General features: G+C 39.6%; 1 long non-coding RNA gene across 1 annotated transcript; it reads right to left on the minus strand.

Annotated features, from left to right (window-relative positions):
- Nucleotides 1-289: 289 nt before the first annotated feature.
- On the minus strand, nucleotides 290-14,131 carry LOC104274855. Its single transcript, XR_717828.1, has 4 exons — nucleotides 14,035-14,131; nucleotides 12,854-12,929; nucleotides 11,019-11,111; nucleotides 290-367 (listed from the first exon to the last, which is right to left on the minus strand). It is a non-coding gene; the product is annotated as an uncharacterized LOC104274855 (long non-coding RNA).
- Between the last annotated feature and the right edge of the window lie 4,531 nt (nucleotides 14,132-18,662).

Genomic DNA, 18,662 nt, shown 5'->3' on the forward strand with positions numbered 1-18,662 from the left:
TGTGATGAATTTCAGACATTTTGAAATGTTGAACTAGCAAATACTGGCATAAAACCAGACTGCCAAGTGAGAAGCAATGTAGATCAAAAAGTTCAACAAGAGTGCATACAAAGCCAGCACACTTCAGTACCAGCTGCTAATAACCCCTGTTCAGCAGTCTGCACCTCAAGCTCAGGCAGTGAATGTGTCACGTGTTAAAACTTGAGCAAAAAAAAGCCCACAAATTAGTACTTCCAAATATCTTCTTCCAAATATCAAGGTACAGAAAGTTCTAACAACTTCTTATTTACCTGAAAGGAAGATATGAAACACTTCCAGCCAATATAAGCCTGTATATATCTTCTGGGGATTCCCTCAGGTATATTATCTAATTTTTCAGAAAAGAACAGAAAAGAAAAATATTAAGATTGGTATTAATAACTTCAATTCACTTGTTTAATACAGACGGCAAGATTAATTATCACAGAGCTTGAAAGTGCTGGAAAAAAACAATAAAACCAAAACAGACAACATAAAATACTGGTCAGTCTAGAGGAATAGTTGCAAGAAACCGTATGTGAATGTTTTGGAATTTTATGGTGTTCTGCATTAGTCATAATGTGATCTAACCATCACCTAAGTCAAGAGTATTGACGAATATAATGTAACTAAACCAGTAACACAATAACAATCTTGATCATCCATGTGAACACACTCATTCAACATTCAAATGTTAGTGGAAAAAGTAAGTGAACCATTGATTTGACCTCAAAAAAGCTAACCGGAGCCAGGTTAACTTGGGGTCTTGTTAAGAAAAGGAGTTTGAGGGTGTGGATTAGAGCCACATCACCTGATAAAACCACTCAAACTTTGAGTTTGCTTCACACAAGATGTATACTTATTTGAGCCATGCCTCACCAAAAAGAGCTTTCAGAGGATCTACGATCAAGAATTGTTGATTTACATAAGGCTGGAAAGAGTTACAGACTGATTTCAAAGACTTCAAAAATTTACCAGTCTACAGTTAGGCAAACGATCTACGAAAGGAGACACTTTGGGACTGTGGCTACTCTGCCAAGAAGCGGGTGCTGATTCAAAATGAACCCAAGAGCACAACAAAGACTCATCAATGAGGTAAAGAAACAACCCCGCGTGACAGCCAGAGAGTTGAAGGCATCACTGGAACTGGCTAACACCTGTGTTCATACAGTACATGAAACATCCATCAAGCAGGGTGCCTATGACAGGACACCACGAAGGAAGCGCTGCTTACTACAAAGAACATTGCTGCACCCCTGAGGTTTGCGAAACAGCCCAGTGACACTGCACAGTGATATTGGCAAAGTGTTTTGTGCACTGATGAAACAAAGACTGAACTATTTGGAAAGAACACACAGGACTACATCTGGTGTAAAAAGGGCACTGCATACCATCAGGAAAACATCATCCCAACCATAAAGTATGGTGGAGGAAACACCATGATTTGGGCCTGCTTTGCTGCCTCAGGGCCTGGCCAGCTTGCAGGCATTGAGGGGAACATGAATTCCCAAGTGTATAAAAAATTATTCAGGATAATGTGAGACTGCCTGTAAGTCAGGTGAAACTCTGTAGATGTTGGGTGATGCAACAGGACAATGACCCAACACACCGCAGCAAGTCCACAACAGAATGCCTTCAGAAAAACAAAATCCACCTTTTGGAGTGGCCAAGTCGGAGCCCAGACCTCAACAGTGCATCCCAGTGCCTGAGCACCCTCTCCGTGAGGAAGTGCTTCCTGAGATCCAACTTAAACCTTCCCTGACGCAGTTTCAGGCCGTGCCCTCTCGTCCTGTCACTGGTTGCCTGGGAGAAGAGCCTGACCCCCACCTGACTAAAACCTCCCTTCAGGCAGTTGTAGAGAGTGATAAGGTCCCCCTTGAGTCTCCTCTTCTCCAGGCTAAACACTCCCAGCTCCCTCAGCCTCTCCTCACAGGACTAAACATACATGGCAACAGGTGACGCTTTTCACTTTTCCTCTGACTTGATTATGCGTTAAGTATTTTCTGAGCATTCTTCCCATGCAGTTAGCAAAATCTAAAGAAGAAAAAAATCTGTCTTATTTAAGTAGCTTAGTTAAATAATGAAAATTGCATGGTTTTGTGTGTGTCTGTTTTCACTGGGGAGGGGTAAGTGACTTCCGCATTTATATTTGCAAACATACACCCAGTATAGTAAAGAGACTTTAGAAGCCCCCAAAATATTATTGAATAGCTGATCTTCAGACACCAGTGTTAACTTTCTATTCTGCGGGCATATTTATTGCCTGAATGGAATATGAAGGTTATGTTCCAAGAAATTTCAAGTTGCGTGCTTTGATAAGTCATACTTTGCATCTTGCAGCACAGTGAACACACATTGCTAGCAACCATAGAATTCTAGAACTACTTGTTTATCAGAAAAAGAGCCTCAGCCCAGAAAAACTTACAAACCAGAGACAAGAAATGGCATTAGTAAACAGAAGGTAATTAAACAGCAGAAGGAGAGTCTGTAGCCAGAAATGAGTCACCTGGAAAAAACTTGTGATTCAGTGCTGTAAGGCTGGGTAATACACAGAAATAACTACTTGTACAATAGGCAACTAGAAATGCAGCTAACACCAGCTAATCCTGTAAACACATGCAGCTCAGAAAGGCAAAGGATTTCTCCCATACCTCAGCTACGCGCTTATCAGCTTCTTAAAGAAAACAAGCTTCAGTGCAGAAGCATTTGTTTGCAAGTGTAAGAGCTGCAAGAGGCAATTTTTTTCCATAACATTAAGTGCTGTATTCAAATAAGTCAAACAACATTATAGTATATGGAATTGTGTTAGCTCTTAATCACAGGTACAACTTCTGAAATTACCTTACCAGTGAAGTTGCTAGAAACACCATTTTAACATACATGTGTATGTATGAACTTATTCTTAAGATAGTTATAGAAACACTTCCTACCTTTAAGGACACCCAGAAAAGGCAACCTGATTTTGACTCAAAAATCCTATGTTTACCATCGTTTAGTATGTACAAAAAGCACACTGCAAAAAAGATGGCATTTTTCAAGGTGGACGAGCCACTAAGCAAAAGTATGTGGTACTTCCTGTACAACTGAAGCAATACTCAGCATATTTGCTGAAGAAGGAAGCTCTCCGAGTTGAACTTCCCAGAATTTTCTGAAACGAAAAGATATCCTGCTGCACTTCAGCTGTGATACTACTACATACACAAGACATGTCAACAGTTGATGAAATGGTCAGATCCTGTTTTCAGTGAAAAGTGGATTACAAAAAAAGTAAGGTTAGTATGAGGAAATGTGTGGATGTGTATGATGTAATGGTGTGGAGTGCTTCAAAAGGGCAGAATGGCTTTTGGTCTCTACACAGAACAGGAAAGACCGCAAACAGATACTTACTTTACAAGGAAGGTCTCCTGGCAGTAACACAACACAAGAAGCTGTAACAGTCAAAGGGGAGACAGGATCTGTTTCCGCCACAGCTTAAGACCATAAGAGAGCATCCAGCTGGAAATCCTGGATGCAAGCAGGGCTGGATAGAAGCTGAACATGAATAAGACTATATCCAGGTTATGGGTGGACCAAATTCCAGATGTAGAATCGGGTAAGACTGAAGGAGTGAGGGAAGGAGCAGCAGAGCTCAGGCAAACAACAGAGGCCAAGGCAGCAGAGGCCACATCTGCATTAAGAAGTAGTGCGTGCCAGCAGAAATGCATCTGCAGACAGAGCCCGCACTGAAGATCTGACATGCGCACTGTATCCTTCCAGCAGCTTTTAACTTCAACAGCCAGTCCTCGTCTGGTCTTATGGACCGAACACCCATTCCCTGTCAGAATTGCTCCTGGACTACTCCATGAAGTGAATCAAAATGCAGTGAGCAGGCTTTCAGGAAAGACTCAAGAACACTCCTGACACAAACTGAAACTGTTACAATTCTACATATATACATGTATATAATACTGTTTCTGACCAGAAAGAGGCCATTAAAGCCTTAAAGATGAACAGCTTCACTGGAATGAAATTGGATGTGAGTGAACAACGGACTAAACAAAGCCAGTAAATGAGTGATCAGAGAGCTGTAGTAGATAGAAGTGTTGGAAAAGAGAAGGGCTTTCTAAAGGCAGTAAGCAGAACTAAAGTTTCAGAAAATAAGAGAATGAAAACACTGATGCTATGAATAACAAAACAAAGATGTATTTGTAAACATATGAGCTATTTACTGGAGCACTGAGGGGAAATGATAAAAAAATATAACCCGCACGAATCAAAATATACAACAGCTGAAAACAGTTTGTCCAGATGCTGATTTTAAGTTATGTTTCAGAAGCTTTCACAAATAAAGTCGTTCTCTTGAAGCTAACGCCAATAAAGTAACCAACAAGCAGTACTATTGAAAAGATGAAAAATATGAAAATAAATCTCAAGTTAACTGTTATTTAGAAGAAGCAGACATTTTTTGGGTAGTTTTTGTTCATTCTTATACATACAAATAGAGAAAAGTCCACTAGAATTATACATTGATTTCTCAAGAGGCTCTTTTCCTGCAGGTCAGGCAAACTTTTTTTTTTTTTAAAAAAAAGAAGAAAAAGTAGCTATTTAAAAAAAAATAGAAAATTCAGCAGACCTGAAATAACAAATACAGCTGTACTGGCTTTAGAATTTTCCTACACTCATAGGCAAGTGCAAATGGCTGCACACATGCATCTCCATATACACACAGGCACAAATACCGGAAAACTCTTAAAATTCTTTACAAACCTTTTACTTTAGTACCTTTCAGGAAAATTGTTACTATAAGGAACACGTATCTGAAGCCAAAATCACATACTGTATTATTGCACTGTGTAATCACTTGGCGGACCAACAATTCTGAAATTTGCTTTATACATAGAAAGAAAAATTATCTTGCTGAACTTCAAAGTACAGCCAGAAATTTACAATTAGCAGTTGAACCGTTAACATTGCTCTAATCATCCTTTTCATTTAGGACATCTGTTTCTAATTAAGGGGCTGCAGGCAGCTCTGTGAATGGTCAAGAATGTCCAAGTGTTGAGTACTGGGAAAGGTGCACTCAAGCACTGCTCCTGCCAACACCGCTGTGTAGTCAAACTGCCGCTAAAACATTCCCTGAATGAAAGAGACAGCCCTGTGGGACTAGGCTACCCAGTCTCTTATTTATGAGCATTTAAAATCAACCACAGAATGAGAGCTCTTTTAGCAGGCCACCTTACTCTCCAATTCATATCAGTATTTTCAAACCAGTCCTACTTTTTAAACAAAGGTGTCCCAAATTAGTGTTACAATAATGAAAATGGTATTCACAACAGGATGAAAAGAGTTCCTCGTAGAAAAGGAAAGCAGGCTCTGCTTGAAAAACACATCTGAACCTGCAATACACAGGACTGCCAAGTGGAATAGTAACGCTGCATGCAAGACAAAACATATCTAATAGTAATCACCCATGACATAACTTGTTGCTTTTTCAGGAAAATTAAACAGGATATTTAAATATGCTGTCTTGTTAGAAACTACCTCAACTCAAGGCTGTAAATAGCACTTTAAATTTACATCTATGATGTGCTTAGTGTCATGAAGTTTATCCACCTGCTCACCCTGAATACCAGTATCTACTTAAGTTTGCTAACTAAATCACATATTTTACCAACCATACTGACTCAAAAGCAAGAAAATTACGAGATGATTCATTTTAAACTGCTTACAATTGAATTTTATGTGATACAACTATGTACCAAAAATGTCATTCATCCAAAACAGCCTGAATCACTGTACACTGCAAATAAACAAAACCCACCCATTCTGAACAAATACTAATAACTACTGTGTGTGACCAGACTCAAAACACAAGCTCACACACATGTATAATTTTACCATAACTTAAAGAGTATCATATATTTTCATTAAAACTTTCATTGGATACAGTAGTCAGCTAATACATTAAAAGCCTTCTAGCAATTTTCCTTAGAAGAAAAGGTTAAATGCAGTAAAAACTAAAATAGAAATATATTAGAATAAAAAGCTTCCTGTATGGATTTGCGGTGCACTGAAGAAATGCACGTGGCCAACACTGTGTTCATTAGTAGAAACATGGTCATTAAGTGGATAAAAGTTGCAGAGAGAGAGTAACTGCCTCTCTCTGGCAACTCTCTTTGTTCGTCATAAACAAAAGCAAAAAATGTCCAATTAGGTGTTAAACAGTGAATGGGGAGGCAGAGAAAACTCTACTAGCTGGGAACTGACTGGGCTGGGCACATCCATACTTCATGACAGCTAAAGAAAGCGAGCTAGCAATATTGTGAGGGACCCTCAAAGAGCAAAACCCTTCTTCTGCTATGGAGGCAAGCAATCTGGTAAGAATGTATTGAGAAAGAGCCTAGTACAAACAGCAGCAAAAGCTGCCATCATGAAGACTAATAATGATTTCTCAAATACAATTCAGAGAAGGTACCTTTTTAGAGGGCATAAATACAGAGAAAGCCATAAAGAATCGAGGCAACTTTCGCTGAAGTGAAGTGCCAGTGATTTGCCCATCTCATCTCTGCCCATTAACCACAAGCACCAAAACTTAGATGAAGGTAAATGCAGTTCACCCGCCTGCAATTTCAGCACTGCTGCACTTACCCGTTTACTACCACTCAGTCTGGAGCACTAAACAAATAGGTTTTTCTGCTTTCCCACGGCTTAGCCAGAGATAACTCTGCAAACGCCATGGCAAGAACAGAGCAGTTCAACATCACACAGACGGGTACTGACTGTTTCTGCAATCTCCAACTTCTACCCAGCATCAGGCCCACAGCTACGACGGACACTAACAAATTAAAGAGGCAAAAAAACAGTACTACGGATCAGAACGGATGAAGGAAACACTGCTTACCCTGAAGAAAGAAGATGAGAAAATAGACAAAGTACAGAGATGAGTCCTGAAGAAGGTGACCTGAATTACAGCAGCTCATGGGGCGGTACCCTCGGAGGGTCACCCTCCAAGTACATAAATAGTGCCAGGCCTGAGGAAAAAAACACTGTTACTAAGTTAACGCAGCTGAGGGGAGAGGTGGGAGCTTGGGAATTGGGTGGATAGGGCACAGGGGGTACATTTTCTCTCTTAACACAGAAGGAGCAATGATGGAAGAAGCAGACTTTCCTCACCCACAGCCAAGTCCTGGTGAAAATCAAGAGAAGCCACTGTAGAGATCAACTCAGAAGATCACTGTTGCTTTGGTAGAGTGGTAAGGCCTGAATTATGCAGATAGCTTCCAACAAAAAGCAATTTTTCTTTAAAAGGTGAAGAACAAAGGTGGGGTTTTTTTGCTCCCTCCCTTCCTTCCCCTTGCCCCCTCCACCCAAATAAAGATTAAATGTTCAACCCCAACATACTGAACTGTGGCTGCCCTTTCTGGGTCTGAACATGCCAAATTTATACTAATCTACACAGAAGAATATTATTCCCATTATGCAGTATATCATCTGTAAAAATGAAACAGAATACAGATTTACAATAGATGGAAGACGAACAATAAAGGTAGTAAGATGTAAGTTGTTAAGATTTACTCTAAAAAAAGTATTTTATTCTAAAACTATATATATAACAATGTATTTGAAAACTTTGTTCTTCACTTTTAAGGCCATGTTACACTGAAGAGCCCTGTAGCTTGAGTTAGGCTGTGCTGTCACATCAAAGTACACCTGGAAGGAAGCAGCAGATGCGGCGGGGGGAGAAAGATGTGTGTAGCCTGGAGAGCTCAGAAACTATCTCCACTGAAGAGGAAAGAAAGACAAGTTAGATGAAGGGAAGGGAGAAAACATTAAAACACACGAACTGTGAAGAAGATGGAACAGACTTCGCTTTTAAACCAGAACTAGTGATCTTAAACTACCCTTAAACGTCACCACAGCTAATGAACACTTTCATAATTGCCTTAGGAGTTAAAATGAGCATATCCTCACATTATATATGTATGTATATACACAAACATATTTAAACAAAAGATGTTGAATTATAAACAGAATATTATTTGGTTTAGGAATACAAATTTTAAGGTCAACAAGGCCTTACAATGACAGGCTTGGAAGCTGCTAGCATAAAATATTGAATGTTTATGAGGATGTTCAAGTACCAGAGGGGAACTAGTCATATACAGTTCATTAGAGTTCCATAGTCAAAATGTGACTAAGAACAAAACAAAACAAGACCCACTTACTGCATCTATGCTATTCCTGAAAACCTAGCAGCCTGTTATTCCTAACAAGTAACTTTAAGCATCTGCATCTACAGAGCATCTTGCACACCTGAAACTATGCTTAACTTATCAAAGGCCTTGCAACACACGTGGACAAGCACTATGTGAAGGCTACTTTCCCGTTCTACTTCCTTGCACTGCCCACCTGAGCTCCTCCTATTTGATGCACTGTCACACAGTTTCTCAACCTAAGGTAAACTCTTCGACTGGGAAGCCACTATGAAGCTAAAAAAACCCAAAATCAAACAAGGAAACATGTTCAAAGGCACACAAAACAAGACACAGTGGCAAATATCACTTACACCGTAAGGAAAGAGAAACTAAATTATGATACTCGGTTCAAGTAGCGAAAAGCATTACCAACAGGACATGGTCTGATTGAGTAAAACTACAGTAAAGCTTCCTAAAGTTTTGACCAATAGCTGTATGGACCCATCTTAAACCAAAACCAAAGCCCTCTGAACTGAAGAACTAGATGGGATGCTTAAGCCTACATATTTTTTAAATAAAGAAGACCTCAATATATTTCCTTTCAACCAGGAAACATGCTTACAGATATACATTTATCATGCATTCTGAGCAGATCCTATACCACGGCTCACCCCATAGAGAACAATCCAATTCTCCCTGCAGAAAGCAGAAACCTGTGTTAGAACATTTCAGCAATGAGTGCTGCAGTTAAGCCTGCCTCTTCACAAAAGATCATCAAAGGGCGCCAGGGGAAAAAAGTAAGCCTGAAGGGCACAGTCTTTATTCTGTGATCTTCCTTCACTGGAATCCCTCCCATATCGATCTGGGAAGGACCTGTACCCTACCTTACAGAAAAAGCAGTACCAAAGCCAAAGTCTGTTGCCCTCGAAAGAAAATCAGTATCCAGACAGAGCTACCTCACCATTTAGAACTTGTTATTATGCAAGACAGATCCATCCCCATTCAAGGAGGTGACTAACACTCACATGTGCTTCACTTTGCTATGGGTCTTCAGGCAAAACTGCTGAAATACTCAGCCTGTGCAATGCAATAATCTAAGCACAAGCCTCTGAACTCTGAAGATTACCGGTGGTTTTGACTAGCCTCCTTCTGTCATATGGCAGGTGTCCACAGCTAGCCCTCCCACAAGCATTCTCTTGTCAGTCATGACCTTGTGTCGTACTTCATCTGGATCTGTTTTATCATCCCTTCTGCACTCTGTATCTCCCACCTCCTTCACTGCACTTCACTGAAGCAAAACCTACCTACTCCTCTGTCTAACAACCTCCATTTTTAATTACTGTGCTTTGGACTGTTATGATCCATACATAATAATCTTACAGCTTTGTTCAAGTCTGTCCAAGCACTTCCTTTCAACTTCATGCTGTTATTCCAACATGGCAGGGCTACTGGATTTGTGTTTGGGGATTTTTTGTAAACTTTCAAATAGTTATTGACAGTGTTTTTGTGTTGCATTGTTTTGCCATTAATTAATTTTCTGTACTGCGGATTCTGTGCAAAATGTCAGATGCTGTGCTGCGCAATACCACCATACATATCCAGAGCAAAAGTTTAGGGGAAAACAAAACTCATTCCCTTCTAAATAATGGCTGATAACTGAAGATCATCCCCTCTCACTTTCCGGGCTTCCATTATGATCTAGTCAGTGGGAGGCAGTTTTCCTAAAAGCTACAGCTGTTTTGTCAATATAATGCCTGAACGGCAAGTCCATTTAGTAACTTATGTTGCTAGCTTCCATGTGATTTAAGAATGCAAAAGTCTACATCAACATTCTTAAGTGTTTGTGTTTCACATACCAAGAGTGACACATTAGGAAATCTACTTCTTAATTTGTAAGTACCATAGAAAGCAGACAACAGAGAAACCCTCGGGAGCAGGAAACAGACCTCCTGCATGATGTAGAGAGGCAATAAGGAGACTGCAGCAAGTACTGTGTTGCCTCGAAGCTAATAAAGAGGAATGACCTAAGGCTACATAAACTCTAACCCCTCAAATCTCCAACATCAAAAAATGCACAGGTTCTCACTTCATTTTATTACTCAGTAAGCAAGAGAGATGGTTAAAATCAAGCTGTGTTACGAATCGAAGCAGAACATGACCAAGGTACACCATATCTTACATTCTGAAGCATTCAGCATTTCATTCGTTGACTATACTACTGCACACCCAACACACGCAGTTGTGAGATCGAGCCAGTTATTTTCCCCACTGCAGTCAGGGAATCAGCTCAGTACATTTTCAGCCACCCGTACATTATCAGGCTTTATATCAGCTCTCAGCCTACCACACGATCTCACTCCTTCTCCTAAGCTAACTGAAGAGATCACCTTACACTAGAAAAGGAATAGCTGGAAAGAAGAGGTATATTTAAACGTGCATGCAATGGGAAATGATACGCTGTACTTTGTGTAAGATAATATTTCTCTATTTCAAAAAAGAAAAAAGAGACTATGTGTGGGTGGGGCAAAGGAAAAACATTAAGCAGCAGTCATTTTTTCTAAACGAAAATATTTGCAAAGTTCCTTTTCAGTAGTGCTCTTAATTTCTTAGGAGCATGGCTTGCAGCAGAGAGGAGAAAAACAAAACCATGCAACTCTATTCACTACCTGCTACGCTGTAAAAACTGGCAGTGTGTGGTATCTTACTAAACATTAGGAACACCATTCACAAAAAAAGATTGGGTTTATCTTGCCGTTTTAAAAACTGAGTATGAAAAATCTGAACACATTTAGCAAGTTGATGTAGTGTAAAAATTTAAATACTTACTGCGTAGGAGCCTATGAGAAATGCAGCATTTGCTTGCTTTTTCTGATCACAGCCGGTATAATGAATTATTTTCTTCTTTATCAAAGAAAATGACTGTATCAAGAAGTGAATAAGATTACAATTTTGCATTTTAGACTTTTCATGCCTTCTTTTATAAAATTAGAGGAATGCAAGGGTCTGGTCACCTACTTTCAGCCACTTGTATTCAAAGGACCAAGTACGCTTCGAGATTTTGGAAGATTTTATTCCATCCCTACCCAGATTGTTCTACTATTTTTCCCAGAAACCAGCCTAAGCAACTTTTGATACAAATTGCAGTATTCCTTTCTCTTCTCCTTAAATGCATTTAGTATTTCTGACTTCAAGCCCTATGTAACACATATGTGTAAATAACAGAAGTAAATACAAAGTGGCCTTCTCAAAAATATTAAGAGCATGTTAACATGGCAACAATTTTGAAAACAGAATTTAGACTTTCTTATTCTTAAAGAAAACCTGACTCCACACAAATCAACCAGTAGTTGTTTCTAAGCACAAGAACCACTGGAAAATATATGCTTAGATTAAAATATTTTGAAAGTATTTCTAAACTTTATAATAAATAATTTAAAAATTTCATCTCAGCTTGGCATATAGCTTCTCAAGTTATCTTAGAAAGGAGATGGAACGGCATTGCCAATATAAAGGACACTTACATCTGTTGTGGCATCAAAAACTATCCCCTGACTGGCCCTTGAAACAAATTCTAACGCACCTGAAATTGTATACTTTGATCAACTGTTAAGCTATCATAAATGTCACTGTTTAAATAGTAATATTACTTGCTCACATACTATTTAACGTATTCAAGAAAAGCAAACCCCAGATCATTAGCAGTAGTATGTTCTCAGTAAACCTAACACACTTCTCCAATATCAAACCCAAGTAATTCAACAGAATTATAAAGTAGACTTGTGCTGCTTCAGAGCATCCTGTAAACAAAAAAATCAGAGAAATCTGTTTCTGGCAAACCTGTTCGTAGTGCCACAGGAACAAGACAAGTCTAATACCAGTGACAGACATTAAGGAATAAAAAAAAAAGTATCTCTGCTAAGATATGATGTTCTGCATACTTCCCAATTTTCACAGTTCAGTGGCAATTTCAAGATCTAAGCAGTTTTGAGGAGTTAAACTGTGATTCATATTGATGCTAATAAGCTTTTTTATCTGCCTAACAGGTTTTATACTTCCAACATCTGTTAGAGGTCAACTAACTTCAAGTCATTCATGTTATTTAATATAGGAACTCTGTGTTTTAAAGGCACTACGCTCTATCCAGAGTCCAATCCCAAAAATTCTTAAGCACTCCTCCGACAAGATAATCTGTAGCAAGAGCATGGCATTGTCCTTCAGGACAACGCCATAAACGCAAGCAAAGATCAAATGTTGCTTCTTACCAAAGAGATGTCAGGACCAGAAGAGAAACCCATGTCAAACAAAACCATCTCAAATAAAAAGCGTTGCACTGCACCCTCAGGTTCACTTAATACAGGCAGTTTGCCAAGAAGACTGAATTCCAGGAGGGAAGCTTTTCATTTAAAGAAGTTTGTACCCATTTAGCAACTGATCTTTTAGGTGCTTAACATTAGCTACAGCCAAAGTGGTGCACTGTCTGGATCTAAAAGTGGCTTTCTCCTCCTGATCCTCCTTCCTAAATTCACCCGGACAAAATCGGGCATTTATATTCAAAACTTAGTTTAGAAACCCAGGAAAGCATCTGAACAAAAATCACTTTTGGCCCATTTGCTTTTGTTCTTTAAAAAGTCAGAAACATCAAGTAAGAAAACCAGCATTACCTTTAATTTCTTATTTAGCTTGCAGCAATATCTGTAGACCATTGCCAGATTGAGTGGTCCAAAGTCTGCATAGAAGCTGGTGGGAGAAAAGGGAAAATTGTACACGACCTCTGTAAATGCCTCTTCTTTTTTTTAATCAGACACACAAAGCAAGGAGTAATAATATATATGTGATATATGTGCATCATTCTAAAAATCAAGAACTCCTTCTTACATTTATATCTACTACTTTTTGCAGGAAACAGTTTTGTCACATTTAAACAGGAACTACAACTTTTTTCTTTGTTATCCACATATCACCACTCAAAACCAAACCAGAATATTCAAGGTTTGAAAAATTCTCAATACTGCATTACTCTGTGACACCAGTTTAGAAACACGATTTTAAAAGCAATCCAAAAGATGTAGTTTCATAGACTCATAGAATGGCCTAAACTGGAAGGGACCTTAGAGATCATTTAATCCAGTCTCCCTGTTGCCAGTGACACCACCTGTCAACTAGATCAGGCAACACATGGGGACCGAACGGGAATCGAACCCGTGACCTTAACCTTGTTAGCGCCATGCTCAACTGACTGAGCTAACTGGCCCCCTCTAACTGCTAAAGAAAAGTGAACACAGAGAATAAAGATTGATTAGTACTTTCAAAAACAGCAAGCATGCCCTTGGTCAAAAATATTTAAAGAATTAGCCGCACTCCAGATCGCATACAAAGGCATACACTGTTCACTATAGGGGAAATAATATATCCATTGTCGGCTCATAAAGGCTTGAACTGATTTTACTGGTTTTTACTCTTATTCCAGGAAGTTTAGATATTCCACTTAATATATGAGCAACCAAAGACATCCCTTTCAGCTCTGCAGTCGAGCGCACACTTCTGGGTATGTGTTGTTGCATAATGTTCCTGTATCTTCTAACAAGAATGGTTACAATGAAAGGTTCTGCTTTGAAAAGATTTTTAAGAAATCCTGATGGGAAGCCAAGAAACCATTCTAAGACAATAAATCATAGCAGATAAATCTGAGAGGACCAAGCTAGTGTAATTAGTTCTATAATGGGAATGGTATGTTTCCCTTAGCTATATTTAAAAACAGAACATCAATTAGACTGGTTCCTCATTGCTGTTGTTCTGACTAAGTTACTTCTGTAAAAACAGGAAAAAATAAGTCTGTACTTACTTCTCATATACAAGTTCATCATCTATGCAGAAATAATGGGTATTTGTAGCTCCACTCTTTGGTTTTTGGCAGAGAATTGCAAAATAAAGGCGCTCTGTAATGCAAGAAAATTTAAAGCTTTTATAAACATCACACTTTTCGCACGGAAGTCTGAAATACTACCTGTCAACGGAACAACTTTAAATGGTTTAAAGTGAACCAAATCTTCCTTTAAGTATTATCGAACTAGATATTATTATTTCTCTGGTCTTAAGCAACAAGGCACACAAAGATTGAGGCTTTTTGCTCAGCAGTGTTCCCGTAATCGGCAGCTCTTCAGTGTTCTTGCCCAAACAAAGTGTTCCCAGGAAAGTTACCTGTTTGACAATTCTGCAGTATAGCAGAAGCCTGACTTGCACCCACGCACACAGCAGAGACCCACCTCTTCTTGGCGAAAGACCCTAGCTGTTGCACTCCAAACACCAACACGCACACACACACACCCAACTAAGCCACACAAATCCCTCAACCACCTTCACAATACCGATGTTAAACTCAACAGTGAAGTGCACTCATGCTGAAGCACAGGTGCTTCCTTCCTCTTTTCCGGTAAAGTGATGATTTTGGAGGGTGGTGGGGTGCAACTGTAGCCTGTGGGTGACAGAGGCCGGAGGGATGCGAGAAGGTGAGGTGGCAGCCTGCTGCCAGCCACCTCAGAGCCACCACCTGGACACTTCCACAAGCATCCTCATCCCTGGTCCAGCTGCCCCTTCAAAGCCTGCGTGCGCACCAGCAGGAGGCACCTTGTGAGTGCCCCAGCTTCCTTTGTTAAGCTGAGGGTGAAGAAATGCCAGTGGTATTCACACAGATATAGATTATTTTTATGGCTGGGGGAGCTGTAGCCCCAGTGAACTTTAAACACTGGCTGTACTGCTGCTGTAAATTGCTGTGCTGGCAGTAATGAGTCAATAAAAATTGAGGCCTTGCCCACCACAGCAATACTTTTCTTCCTCCTGAAAAATATCATTATAAAATACTTGGATTAAAATTAAAACTGTAAGGAAATATTCTGGTTTTTTTCCCAAACTATCTGCCTGGATCAGATATAATCTTTAAATATCAAAACAGATCACCTGCACATAAAAGTACAATTTCAAAGCGCAATTTCAGATCAAGAAAAACTGTATCGCCTTTTCCAGACAGCAGGGAAAAAAAAATCACTTTATGCTTCAAAACAAAATCCTCCATGACTAGCCCTTAGAAATCATTCAGTCATTCATGGCTAGGCTTTGTGAATGAAGGTATGGGAAGGGCTCTATCCACACTTGCACCTGTATCTTAAAACTACATGGTTACGTATGCCATGAAAGGAGTCCCGAAGTCTTTATTTCAACTTTCATGCTCAGTGCTCATTTATGTACAGCACTATCCCGGAGGGTACAGGCGAACACCACCACCAAAAAAGTGTACATTTACTAAGTATGCATCTCAGTAGAACAACAGCCTGTTGTGTATAGTTTGGCTTAAACATTTACAGGTGAGGTGCAACCAGTGGGATGTACAGTAACTCCTACGCAGGTCGGGCACCTACTTCCTTACTCTCTCAGGAGAAGCAGGGCACTAGACTTGTTTATTTAATTTTTAGTAGTCCCATCCTGTAGGCACAGCACCTGCAGTAATAGCTGGGAAGTGCATTACCTGTTTAGGAATTTCTGTACCTCCCAGCATTTACCAAAGCATTTCCTGTAAACAAGCCAAAGTGTAAAACTCAAAGTAACAATGTGCATTCTTAAGTGACCAAACTGGCCCACAAAGGGAAACAGGTCTGGAGTAGCAAGCATGCCGATCCCCCAGCTGGATGCAAAATATGCTATATGGAAAACTGCTTCCCAGAAAGGCAGTCCTGGGAAAGTGTTTAGGCCAACGCTTTGGGGGTGGAGGGGGCCCCAGCTTCCAGCAACTCCTCTGCATCTGTCCCCACTGCCGTGTTACTCCCTGTGCTGTGTCAGGGTGTATTTGTGTGAATCAGGAATTTTAACAGGTATCCTAGCACTGCATTGGGGTAAAAGAAAAAAGGGGGGGGGGAGGGCGGCGGTGAAGGAGGAATAATAATAAAAAAAAGCTGGTTTACTTTCCTCTGCCCTAATAATGAGAACTAACACCAGGTGTTTGGTGGGAGGACTGTGGGCAAAGGGGGAAGCAGAAAGGAGAAGTGAGAGGATATGATATCTAGGGATTGTTGTTTGAACTGGCACTGCTGGATTAAACACGTTACACTACAGCCCCAAGCTATAATTTCACACCACTTCTAAACTTGATTTAATGGCTAGCTGCTGCCAGGTTCCTTACAAAGTAAAGTTTTCTTCTGAATTAGCTCACCGAATCAACCCACTGGGAGTTAACATGGGGAATACTCAGACAGAATTTCTCCCTCGACGGCATCTGTCCTTTAGATCCAGTCTAATTATTGACTTAGACTGAGCTCTCTGTGTACACAAACAACATCTGCATCAAAGCCTGGGCAGAATGTCTGTACTACACAAACTGACATGCCACGTTCTTGCACACCAGCTTCTTCACATCAACTTTATACCACTTTTAAAAACATAAAAGTACTACACAAAGCGTAATCTAAAGTCCTCAAATACAAAAGGAGGATCAAAATGAAAATAAATACATACGCACAGGTCAAAGACCTAAAATAATTTGGCATTTTGCCCCTACACAAAATTTCGAGTAGCAGAATTGCTGCTTCCTCAGCACTCCTACTTTTAACGAAAATCTTCTGCAGCCTTTGCAAAAATGTCCAATACAAATAAGAATTCCTGTTTTGAGTGAACAGCGTGTACATGGCCTTTTGAATTGCTGTTTTCATTCAGCTCTGCACTGGTGTCTCTGGATGGTGTTAATCGCTGCTATTCTTAAAACCTCTAAAAGAAAACTGAGTTTTAAGAATTTACAGAACTACCTCACAGTAAGAGCAGTGTGTGTCAAATGCCAATACCCTGAAAAGTCGTTCACTCTTGTGCAGCGCTAACAATTGCTCCCTATTACGTAAACAGCAGGCTCCCTCTTTTTAACATGTTTCTTACACGGAGATTTCAGAAATGTGCTATGTAGAGAAGTCCTTTTCTATAAGTGTATTTACCTTTCTTGTGGCTTACCAACCCAGTATCAGGACAATTGCTGTATTACTCACTATATCTGCTTTTACCTGCTTTTTTGCAAACATTCCCAGTTCTGTTTAGGCAATGAATGGTGTCTTGATTTCTTAATAGCAGTAACACATGCTGAGAAAGGAGAATTCCTTCATTAAGGACCTGATTGCAGGGTGAGGGCTTATACATAAAATACACCAGAGCACTGACGAATTGATTTCACTAGGACTCCACAAAGGTTTGGAATGCAAGGTTTCCATTTTATTATTTTTATGCTTCCTTTGCTAATTCTAGCTTTTTAATATTTCATTTACATAAGAGTGTGCTTGAGCACTTCTAGATCCCTGCAAATTCCTGATAAAAGGTCATCCTAGAACTATCAAACTAGAGCAGACCTTTCTAATCATCTCTAGGAAGAACGAGAGAGTAGGGCTCACTGCCTTACAGGCTGCATCTGCACTGCAATTTGGAGATACGACTGCAGTATGTTAGATACACTTCAATTACACTTAATTTCGTTAGCCTCCTATAAGAAAACAGCTGAAATACAGAAACGTGGACGTCAGTGTAGGCAATTAATTTGAGTAAGTAAACAGTAAGTACAACAAAACGAGGCTGCACACCCCTGGCCAAGGACTGTGCTACCACAGCTTTGCTACTGCTGGTACAGGAACTAGTGAGATTAAAGCCAGCACAAGCGTGTCTACACAAGCTGTAATAATCACACATCTGACTGCAGCAAGCATACAGGAGGAAAAGCAATTTGCTTGTTCTTTCAGATCTAGTGTTCTATGGAAAGAGACGTGTAGGAAACTGAGAGATACCACTTCAAAATCATGTTAATGCGAATACAGAGATGACAAAATAATCTCCTTCCCTTTACTCTCAATAAGCTTGATGCTTCTCGGGATCTGATGCACAGGCCTTCAAGAAAGAAATTTCAGTAATTCAAGAGACAGCTGAACACAGAACAGACACTCGCTGCAGGACAAGTCTGCATATGATCAGCAAAGATTATTTCATAAAAAGAGAAACTGTACAGTTCTATTGTTAAGCAGATGCCTTAGATGAGAAACTCAGAGGAGAGTGACAGTACAACAAAAAACAACATTAGTCTGTTTTGAATTACCAGGAATGTAACCAGAGATTTATTTACAATTGTAAGAGGAGTGTACTGCTAGATTCAGCTGGTACGTGGCATTTTATTGTGTTTGATTTAAAAGGCTCCAAAATATCAGGAGGACACATGAGAAAACATAAAAGACAAATTCTATTGTAATGTCAAGATGACACGCAAAATTACATGAGATTTTCTTTTTAGTCATCCTATCCTTGAAAAGATTCATTCAGTTCACTATTATATTTCAAATTTAAGTGATGTTACAGTTGGCAATTAGAACAGCAGTGTGCCCTTCAAAAAAAAAGAAAAAGAAAGCATCTAAAAAGCTAACAGAACTTTTTATTTAAGAGAAAGCCATTATAAAATATTTT

This window comes from Apaloderma vittatum, unplaced genomic scaffold (genome assembly GCF_000703405.1).
Source record: "Apaloderma vittatum isolate BGI_N311 unplaced genomic scaffold, ASM70340v1 scaffold30415, whole genome shotgun sequence".
Lineage (NCBI taxonomy): Eukaryota > Metazoa > Chordata > Aves > Trogoniformes > Trogonidae > Apaloderma > Apaloderma vittatum.